This window comes from Chenopodium quinoa, unplaced genomic scaffold, assembly GCF_001683475.1.
Source record: "Chenopodium quinoa cultivar QQ74 unplaced genomic scaffold, ASM168347v1, whole genome shotgun sequence".
Lineage (NCBI taxonomy): Eukaryota > Viridiplantae > Streptophyta > Magnoliopsida > Caryophyllales > Amaranthaceae > Chenopodium > Chenopodium quinoa.
The window spans coordinates 886,845-897,400 of record NW_018745026.1 but is presented as its reverse complement, the minus strand read 5'-3'; positions in this window follow the sequence as shown (position 1 = coordinate 897,400).

Here is a 10,556-nt window from a genome sequence, read left to right as displayed (position 1 = left end):
GTATATAAAATTTACCTACTCTAACAGGGATATCCTCTAAAACACCTAAGGGGTATTTGAAAGAATGGTCGGCCATTTGTAGAGTTATATTGGTAGCTTTAAACTTGCCCATATTCAACTTGGAACACACAGATAATGGCATGACGCTAACACTAGCACCCAAATCACATAATGCATTATCAATCAAGAGATTTCCAATATGACAAGGGATAGAAAAACTACCCGGATCTTTTAATTTAGGTGGAGACTTATTTTGAAGTACGGCACTACACTCAGCAGTGAAAGCTACTGTCTCTACCTCACTAATAGACCTTTTTCTCGTCAAAATTTCTTTCATAAATTTTGCATATGAGGGGATTTGTGTGATCAATTCAGTAAAGGGAACTGTTACCTTCAAATCTTTAACCACCTCCAGGAACTTACCAAACTGCTTATCCAAGTTTGTCTTCAATTGACGATTGGGGAAAGGAAGTTTGATGATTAGCTTTGGAGATTTCTTATTCTTGTCTGGAGTAGCCACCTTCTCTGGAGTTGTACCCTGTAATGTAGAGTTAGATATGTTAGTATTATCCTTTAGCCCTGCAGGGCTATCAACTACATTGTTTGGTTTAATGGAATCAAGATTAGCATTATTCAATAAAACAGGTTCATCAACTCTGGGCATAGAGGGCCCTTCATAGTTTGAACCACTCCGTAGAGTAATTGCAAATGCTTGAACCGTAGGCCTAGTCGGTTGTGCCGGCAGGGCTCCCTGTTGGCGAGCTTGTAGAGTAGCGGAGAGTTGCGCAATTTGATTATATACAATTTTATTATGCGCTAGAATTTGATCAATTGTCGCATCTCTGCTCTCCATGTGCTTTTGCATATTGACCAACATTGCTCTATGTTCCGCCAAAGAAGGGTCGGAAGATGAGGGGGGTTGTTGTGGTTGATTCTTCTGGCTAGCATTGGGATGATAATATTTCTGCTGCTGTTGCTGTGGCACCTGTGGTTCTTGTGGCGATGGATTTTGAACATTAGTGCTCCGGTAGGAAAGGTATGGATGATTTCGATACCCAGGATTGTAAGTGTTGGAGTATGGGTAATTCTGCCTATAAGCTTGGAAGGCATTAACTTTCTCCACAGAACTCCTGCAATCCTGCTCCCAATGACCTACAATACCACAATTTTCACAGAAAGCCTCATTAGAATTATTATTAATCGCAGAAACATTAGCTACATTAGCAGTGCTCAGATTATCTAATTTTTGGCAAATAGAGGTCAGTTGAGCTTGCAAAAAGGATACAGAGTCGACACTATGTTTCCCCTTGTTAGCAAATCCTCTGGGATTCCCATATTGGGAATTGTGTATTGCCATATCTTCAATAACCTGACCTGCATCATCTACATTAAGATTCATAAATCTCCCACTAGCTGCAGAGTCTAAAATTATTCTAGAAGAATTTCCAATGCCATTATAAAAGGCTTGGATTAACTGCCATTGTGCTAAATTATGGTGAGGGCATTCTCTTTGTAGGTCCTTGAACCTCTCCCAAGCCTCATATAAAGACTCATTAGCTTCTTGGGCAAAGTTCTGAATCGCACTTCGTAGTACTACTGTTCTCTCTGCAGGATAATACTTGTTATAGAAATTCAAAACAAGAGTTTCCCAGTCAGTTATACCAAGTGTAGTTCTATTTAAGCCATTTAGCTTTTCCGGTTAAAGAGAAGGGAAAGAGAATCTCCCTGATTTGGTCTTGAGTGACCCCGGCTTGCCTGATGGTGTTGCAATATTGACAATAGTCGCCAATGTGAAGATTCGGGTCTTCACCCTTTGCTCCACTGAATTGCTTCCTCTCTATCATCGTTATAAATTGAGGTTTAATTTCAAATTGAACCCCATCAAGAGCCGAAGTAGGGGTGAGATGTGGAAAATCCGTAAGCTTTGGTTGTGAATAATCACTAAGCTTCTTTGGAGCCGTCATCTCTAATTCTGCGTCTGATGATGCCTCTAAATCGCTGAAATCAGTTGGAGGATTGCGGTGATTATTGTTATTATCACCAGAATCCGCCAGGATTTGCTTGTAGAATTTTTTTGTCTATGGAAGGAATGTTTGATCTCAGGATCGAATGGGATGTAACCTGATCTGGAACACCTGGGCATAAACAAAAACTAGAAGCAAATATGAGATTTGTCTCAGACAACTAACGCTCTCTGAGACAAAAAAGGAAATAATCTAGACTACAAAAACAATCAGAAATAAAAAATAAAACCATTTCCCCGGCAACGGCGCCAAATTTTGACAGGGTAAAGTCGTATCCCCTAATCAAAAATAATTACCTAAATCACTAACTAAGGTAGATAGGGAAGTAGGGTCAATCTCCACAGGGAAACAAGTCTTTTTACTCCTAATTAATTATTATAATCTAAATTATTTAAGTAACCAATATTTATAATTAAGTAAAAGACTAAACTACTAAGGTTGAGATTGGGAAGAAAACAATATATGAAAGGATCTACGGCATAGGTTCACCAATAAATAATACTCCAGGGTAAAACATAGTAATCAATCATTGACATTGCATAAATAACATGATTAACAGGCTCTCGCAATTTATTAATCAACATAGATCTAACAGGCTCTCGCAATTTACTAGATCTAAGTTCTTATTTAAAATAGCCTTTAATATCAAATTAACACCTGCTCGATTCATCAATTTAATATTGTTATACTGTTACAAGCCGCAATTGTAAAACATTAAAACAATCCAATAAGAAATCATCATGCAATACCAATAATCAATAATAGCCAATCATCAATGCATCAATTAACCAGATTGTAAAGGGCTCTCGCTACGTATTACAATCACACAATTAATTTACCGGTATTAAATCTCATCTCTCGAATCTTGACTTAACCATTTATAAATTAACTTGCCTATTGAAACTAGACCTGAACATTAATTCTCATCTCTCGATTCTTGAATCAATATTGTAAAACTCATGCATAAAAGATAGGCCTAATCTAGTCACAGAGTATTAAATCAATCAATAGGAAATTAATCTAGCATTGATAATTAACAACAATAAATTACCTCTTCATATTATTTATTAGATCCCCATAAACCCTAGAAATAAAACTACTCACACATATTAAAAACTAAACTAATCAAGGTAATAAAATAAATCATGATGAAAGGAATAAAATAAATAACTAAGATTAAGGGAAAAGAAATCGTTATCAAAATAAATCTGGAATTAATGAAAGAATTTAGAACAAAGGTTTAGAGAGAGTTTAAGAGAGAGAGAAAACTAAGTAGAGAGAGAAAGTCTCCGAAAGAAGGTCCTAAAATCGTATTACGGAGGAGTATTTATACTCCGTATAAAAATCCTAAACTAAAGCAAATTAAAACGACGCTAATCGTCTCCTAAAAATACACTCGCCCGATCGGGCGCGCCTTTTTTGACTCTAACACTAATCTCGCGCCTGGCTGGGCGCGTCACCGGGCGCCAGACTAAGCTTCTCCCGCCCGGCCTGGCGCGCCTTCGGGCGCCAACCTCTTTGGTCGGGCGGCTCATTTGGGCCACTATTTGGACTTCGATTGGGCTCCAATTCTTTGGGCCAATCTGGGTTTCCTCTTTAGGTCTTGAATACTTTGTCCAAATGCCCCAGTATCACCTATACCGAGCCCTTAATCACCGGTTCGATGTCTCTAACCGGCCCTGGGCTATTGAATCTGGTCGTGCTTCTCCAATGCTCGTGATTGCTCCAAAATATCTCAGGAAAATACTCCAAAAGTGTAAATCCCTGCAAAAGTCAACCAAATCTACGAAAACACTAGAAAACACCAATTAGTAATAAAAGTGGCTCTAAAGAGCCAAAAACACTACTAATTATGACCAAGGGACGGGGTAAAATAATATATAAAATGGACACATCAGCAGCCCACTAAAATCTAGGTCAAGTGACCTAGATGGGGGCACATTCTCCAATGACCCTATAAATAGGGAGATATTTCCCCATTTTGGGGACACATTCAATCATTTATTACACCCACATTCTCTCTCATCAGAGAAACACCCACATTCTCTCTCATCAGAACCTAAGCTTGGAATCCAAGCAGATCCCCGCCTAAGTTTCCGTATTATTTATTCCCTTTCAAGTTACTAACTTGATCGTCGGAGGCGGAGCTCCAACCACCCGGAGTCTCCGTTGTTTTTCAGGTACAACTCAGTCGGACCAGACTTCATGACGTAACTCTCCCGAGGGACAAAAACACCCAAAACAAAGGAGATGGGTAGAGTTTAGCTTAAATGGTTAAAGTTTTTTTTTATTATTATTTGATATAGTAATGTCACATAAAACTCTTACCAAACACAAGCGTTCTATTTTATTAAACTTATAAAACTAATGTCATATAATGGCGTTCTGTAATTTAAAACTAGGATTATGTTAATTTTTTTAGAATTATTATAGTAAAATCAAATAGATCGATTCTCGAAGAAAGGCATTATGTTTTATTCCACATACTAGACTGTCATTAACCAAAGGCGTTCTATTTTATTATAGAGAACGTTTATCCAACTTGACAGTCATGTATAGTGTGTTACTTTTTCTCCTTTTTGTGGTAGTGCAACCTTCTAATTGGAATGAAACTCAATTTTGAGGTTAATGTACTTAATTTTCATGCAGATTATGATAATTGGAATTGAATTTTTGTTATTCTTTGTATGCACAAATGTTACCCTTTTTATTCATAAAGGTGACCCTTTGTACAAAAAAATGTTACCCTTTTGTATACAAACATGTTACCCTTTTTATAATAAAACGTACAATCAACGTTGTAATTATTATGAAAAAACGTTACTCTTTTTATGCACAAACAATACCCTTTTTATGCACAAATATTACCCTTTTTATGCATAATGGTGACCCTTTGTATACACAAATTTTACCCTTTTATATGCTCACATGTTACCCTTTTTGTAATATAACGTTACCCTATCTATGCGTAGATGTTTTCCTTTTTATCCATAAAAGTGGCCCATAAAACATAGTATTTCTTTTAACAAAATGATATGCTGCTTCTGCTTATGTGATATGACAGTATTAAATCACAGATGCAAATCTAATTGATGCTTCTGGTTTAGATCTTAGAGGCTCAATTGGTTGTGTGTTAAGACAAATTTTTGAAGAAATCTTGGAATTATATGAAAAGCATGCTGCTATACTCGCGTTTTCAATAAGAAAACATACAACAAGATATTTCACACACACAAAGATAGTAAGTGAAAAATATTATGTGTGTTCTGCTAAAGGAAAGAGAAATTCAGGCGACAAGAAAAAAAATTGGTTGAAATAATTGATGAAGAGAATGTAAATGTGAAAGCAAGAAAGAAAAAGACATGTAGCCATTACACGATCTGATTGTAAGGCAAGCATAAGAGCAAAAGTTAATAAAGAAGGACAGTTCGAGGTGGTGTCACATGTAATACAATATATCCATGAGCTAACAAGGTCACAGTTGCATTATTTGCATCGTTCTGAAAGAAAAAAGACAGAAGAAAAAGCTGAAGCAATCAAAACAATGAAATCTTCAGGTTTGACTATAATAGACAATTATAATTACAAGGCTACTGAAGCTAGATGAGAACAAAATGTAGGGAACATTGTTGTAAATCACCTAAATTTCTGTTCAAGGTTAAGAATGGAGCAAATTGAGGCTGGAGATGCTCAAACTTTAGTGAACCTTTTTAATCAAATACAATCAGAGGATACAAACTTCTTTTTTAGAGTGAAATATGACAATGAAGGAAGAATTTCCAATATCTATTGGAGATAATCGATGATGCTAGAAGATTATATAATATATGGATATCGATGTTATTGTCTTTGATACAACATAAAAAACCAACCGGTATAAACTTTATGTGCTCCATTTGTTGGCACAAACAAGCGCTAGCATAATTGTATGTTTGCATGTGTTTTATTGGGGATGAAAAAACTAAATCATTTGCGTGGCTACTAGAAACCTTCTTGAAAGCTATATAGGGTAAAACACCAATTTCAACTTTCACTAACCAGGACCAAGCAATGGCATTGAGCAAGTAATAAGTTTATATTTACTGCATAAAGTGACCCTAAATAATAAGTTACACATTTTAGTGTATAAAGTGACCCTTTTTATTGCATAAAGTAACCCTCTTATTTTGAATGTAGGTGCTTCCCAATACAAGGCATAGACATAGTATCTGGCATTTGGAACAAAATGCAATAACCAAACTTGGGGGTCTTAAAAAAGACAAAGATTTCAAGTATGCATTTAACCAGTGCTTAAAGTGGTGTGTGACAGAACAAGAATTTGAAGAAAAGTGGCAGACGATGATGCAGAAATATGACTTGACACACTTTTGGTACCGAATTGAAAGAGAAATGGTGTCCTTCCCTTAGAAGGTATTTCTTTTAAGCAGGAATCTTGTCATCACAAAGGAGTGAAAACACTAATCATGCTATAGGATTCAAAGCAAATAAAGCAACTACCTTGACAGAATTTTATACCATATTTAAGAAGGCAACCAATCGTTGGAGAACCACATAGAAATATGATGAGTTTACCAGTAGCAAATCAATAGCATTCACTTCAATTCTACTGTTTAGAATGCTAAAGCATGCTGCACAGATAAAAAGTTCGCTCAAAAGTACAGAAATAACACAAAATATATAACAGCTTAAATCTAGCTACATGATTTTGGTGAACAGGTATTCACTTTGTCACTCTTCAGAGACTTTGAAGAGAATTTTGGATACTCTATGGCAACAACTGTTCAAATGATAGGGGCGACTGAAGAATGTCTACTTTATCAAGTAACCCTAGAAGACAAGCCACAGTCTGCACATCATGTAAACTATATACGTGAGAGCCAAAGTGTATGGTGTACTTGAAAAAATTTTGAAGCATGCATCTAGATGGTTATGTTATCATTGTATTAGAATTCTACACCTACATTCAGTAACAAGAATACCATACAAGTATGTTACAAAAAGATGGACTAAGTTTGCAAAAACAGAGACATGGAATTGATTGAAGAGTCGGGATCCTACACAACCATATATACCATGGAGGCAAACTATGATGAGGAAATACTACAATCTAATCTTAAAACGTGAAGAAAATGAAGAGACAAGAGCATTTATGGAAGAAAGCTTCAGAAATAGTCTAAAAATGGTGAAAGACTTACTTGCCACTGCTGCTCAGAGAGAAGAAGGTTCATAAGCTGCTTCTGACATTCCTGATGTGGCAGACAACACTTAGAGCAATTATGTTTTTTCAGCATCCATTACAAGCACAAGTGTACCAAATATACTTGATCCTAAAAGAGTTGTAACAAAAGGAAGAAGCAAGAGAATAAAATGAGGACTTGAAAAGGAAGGAGAAAAAAGAAACCAGTACTGCCACCTCCTCATTAAGAATTTGTATCAAAGACACCTAACATACAACTCTTTTAAAAAAATTTATTACCTGCTTTAGAACTTTTTTTTTTAATTATTGTTATATTACTTTGTATTGTTATACTTTTTTTTTAGTTTTACTCTATGACTAGTTTGGTTAAAATTTGAATGATACTCTTATTACTTAAGTAGCACATGTTTAGTTTCCTTTTTTACCCACAAAAGTGACCATTTTTTAGTGCATAAAATGACCCTTTTTAATGTATAAAGTTAGCCACTCACTTTGAATGTAGGTGCTTCCAAATATAGTTTTCCCAGGATTTAAACAGGGATTTTTTTTACTTTCACCACCAAAAAAATCATGAAATTGTTTTTTACTACCAAAAATTTTAAAAGTTTTATTTTACCACAAAAAAAAACTAAAAATTGTTATTTACCACCTGCAGTAAAAAAACTAAACGGAATATTTTAAATTCTTCAATTTTCGTGCCAAACACGTCATATTTAGGGGGTTTTGGGAGGCATTTTGGCCCTATGGGTCCAATTTGAGGTCAAAATTGACAAAAAATGATTTGAAATACTTCATTTTGCGTGTTTAAAAATATCTCGGTTTGCAAGAAACACGCAAAATGAGGCATTTCCGATCATTTTTTGTCAATTCTGACTTCAAATTGGACACATAGGACCAAAATGCCCCCCTAAACCTATGAACAACATGTTTTGCGCACGAAAATTGAAGAGTTTTATTTAAACGTTAAATTTAACGGTTTTCTTGACGCTAGGTGGTGAAAAAAAAGAATTAGAAATTTTTTTGTTGGTAAAATACAACTTTTAAAATTTTTGGCATTAAAAAACAATTTCATGATTTTTTTGGTGGTAAAGTCAAAAAATCCCTTAAACAGTTACCCTTTCTACCCAAAATTACCCTTTTCATGCATAGACGTACCCTTTTATAAACTAAAGTGACCCCATAAAAAACTAAATTGAATCTTTTACCTGCATGAAGTAACTCTTTTTACCTGTATGAAGTGACCTTTTTAGTGCATGTTTTTCTCTTTTTAAATGCACAATTAAAAAGAAAGATATATACAAAATAACATTTCAAATTACTTAATGTGTGCACATACATTCAGTTTTCAAAACAAAGCATCCAAAAAATACATTTAATTTTCAAAAAAAAAAGAAAGAAAAAAACCACCAAAAACTATACCTTATAAAAATTTAATTACATCATTGCACTTGATGTATGCACATACATTAAGGGCCTGTTCCGATTGACTGAACTCAGCTAAACTGAACTGAATTGAACTGAACTGAACTGAGCTGAGCTGAACTGAACTAAATTGAACTTATTAATTAGTGATTTCTAACTACGGATTAGTGATCTTTGATTATTTATTATTATACATATGTGTATATACAAATGTACATATTATTAATAATAATAATATTATTATTAATTATTATTATTATTATTATTATTTGTTGATGATTATTATTATTATTTATTGATTATTATTATTAGTATTATTATTTCAATTATTATTATTATTATTATTATTATTATTATTATTATTATTATTATTATTTATTGATGATGATTATTATTATTATTATTATTATTATTTATTACTTATTGATTATTATTATTATTATTATTACTCTTGTTGTTGTTGTTGTTGTTGTTGTTGTTGTTGTTGTTGTTGTTGTTGTTGTTGTCGTTGTAATAAGAGCTTAAAAGAATGAAATTTGGCTTTATATCATTAGCAATATCATTAGACGTAAATTAAGAGCTGAACTGAACTGAATTTCAACGGAAGAGAACAGGCCCTAAGTTTTCATAAAATACTTCTACACCTAATCACTAAAAAGTCATTTCACTCTTTAGAATGAGTGTACTTCTTTGTTTGCTTTTTTTCCCTTTTATCTTTGGGCTTTTCTTCTTCTACCTCTGCTTTTGTTTTTTCTTTTGCTTTCTTTTTTCTTTTGCGTTATTTTTTCTTTCCTCAGCTTCGTTCTTCTTCTTCTAAACAATTGCAGCCTTTCTTCTTACTTCAATTGCCTTGACATATCAGCATTTTTCTTCCTCTCATTGAACTTGGCTAATTCTGACAAGACATCAGTTATAGATTTCATTCATATCACACAATACGAGTGTGGTGCAGATATGTCCAAGCAGAAATTTTCTTCCGGTAATCTCACAATAGAGAACAAAAAATTATCAATATGAAATTAATAAAACATCAGAAAGGGAAAAACAAAAGACATATAGATGAATAATTACCGTTTTGAGTTCATTTAATTTGAATGATTCACCAACAAAAATAGAACATGTCGTACATGACAAACACTCCACAGTCCAAGTTGTCAAACTTATCCATTCTCCATTCTTACTCAACAATTTATTTTGCCAAGAAAAGCACCCAATTGATCACATTGATGAAAAAATATAAAAGATTAGAATACATTGAATACATAAAAAAGGTTAAACTCTAAAGTAAAAAAGTAATTGTTTTAACTGCAAAAAGTGACCCTTTTAACTACAAAAAGTGACCCTTTTAACAAGAAATGTACCACTTGAGAAGACAAATCTCTAAAGTAGTCAAGACTAGAATTACGCCAAATAATATTGTTAAGATAATACATCAACTCTTTTGAATGATCATAAACAAACACAATGTAGTGATTCTCAATAAGAATAGGAATATAGATCTGAAATGGAAAATTTAAAAGTAATTTAGACAGAGCATTTTACAGACATAACTCTTTTAATGGTATTATATTAGTTTAGCATGAAGCATACCACTTCGGCATCCATTATATCACATTCAGGATCCTCGTAGCTAACCCACCCTTCATGCAAATCCTTAACAACACTAGAAATGTCACCTTGCCCAATGTTTTCACAAACATACAACAACGCAAACTATTAAAGTATAAGATCTTGTTTATATAGAAATTAAAGTCAATGTGTTTAAATATAAAAATATCAAGTTACTTACACTTTGCCTAACACCAAAATAGAATTTTCGAGGACCAGAAGACTAAAAAAAATGCTCTCTCGTTCAAATACAGAGAAAAGCAATCAATAATGCACCATCGAATCCTAAGTGGAGCAACAAGGGA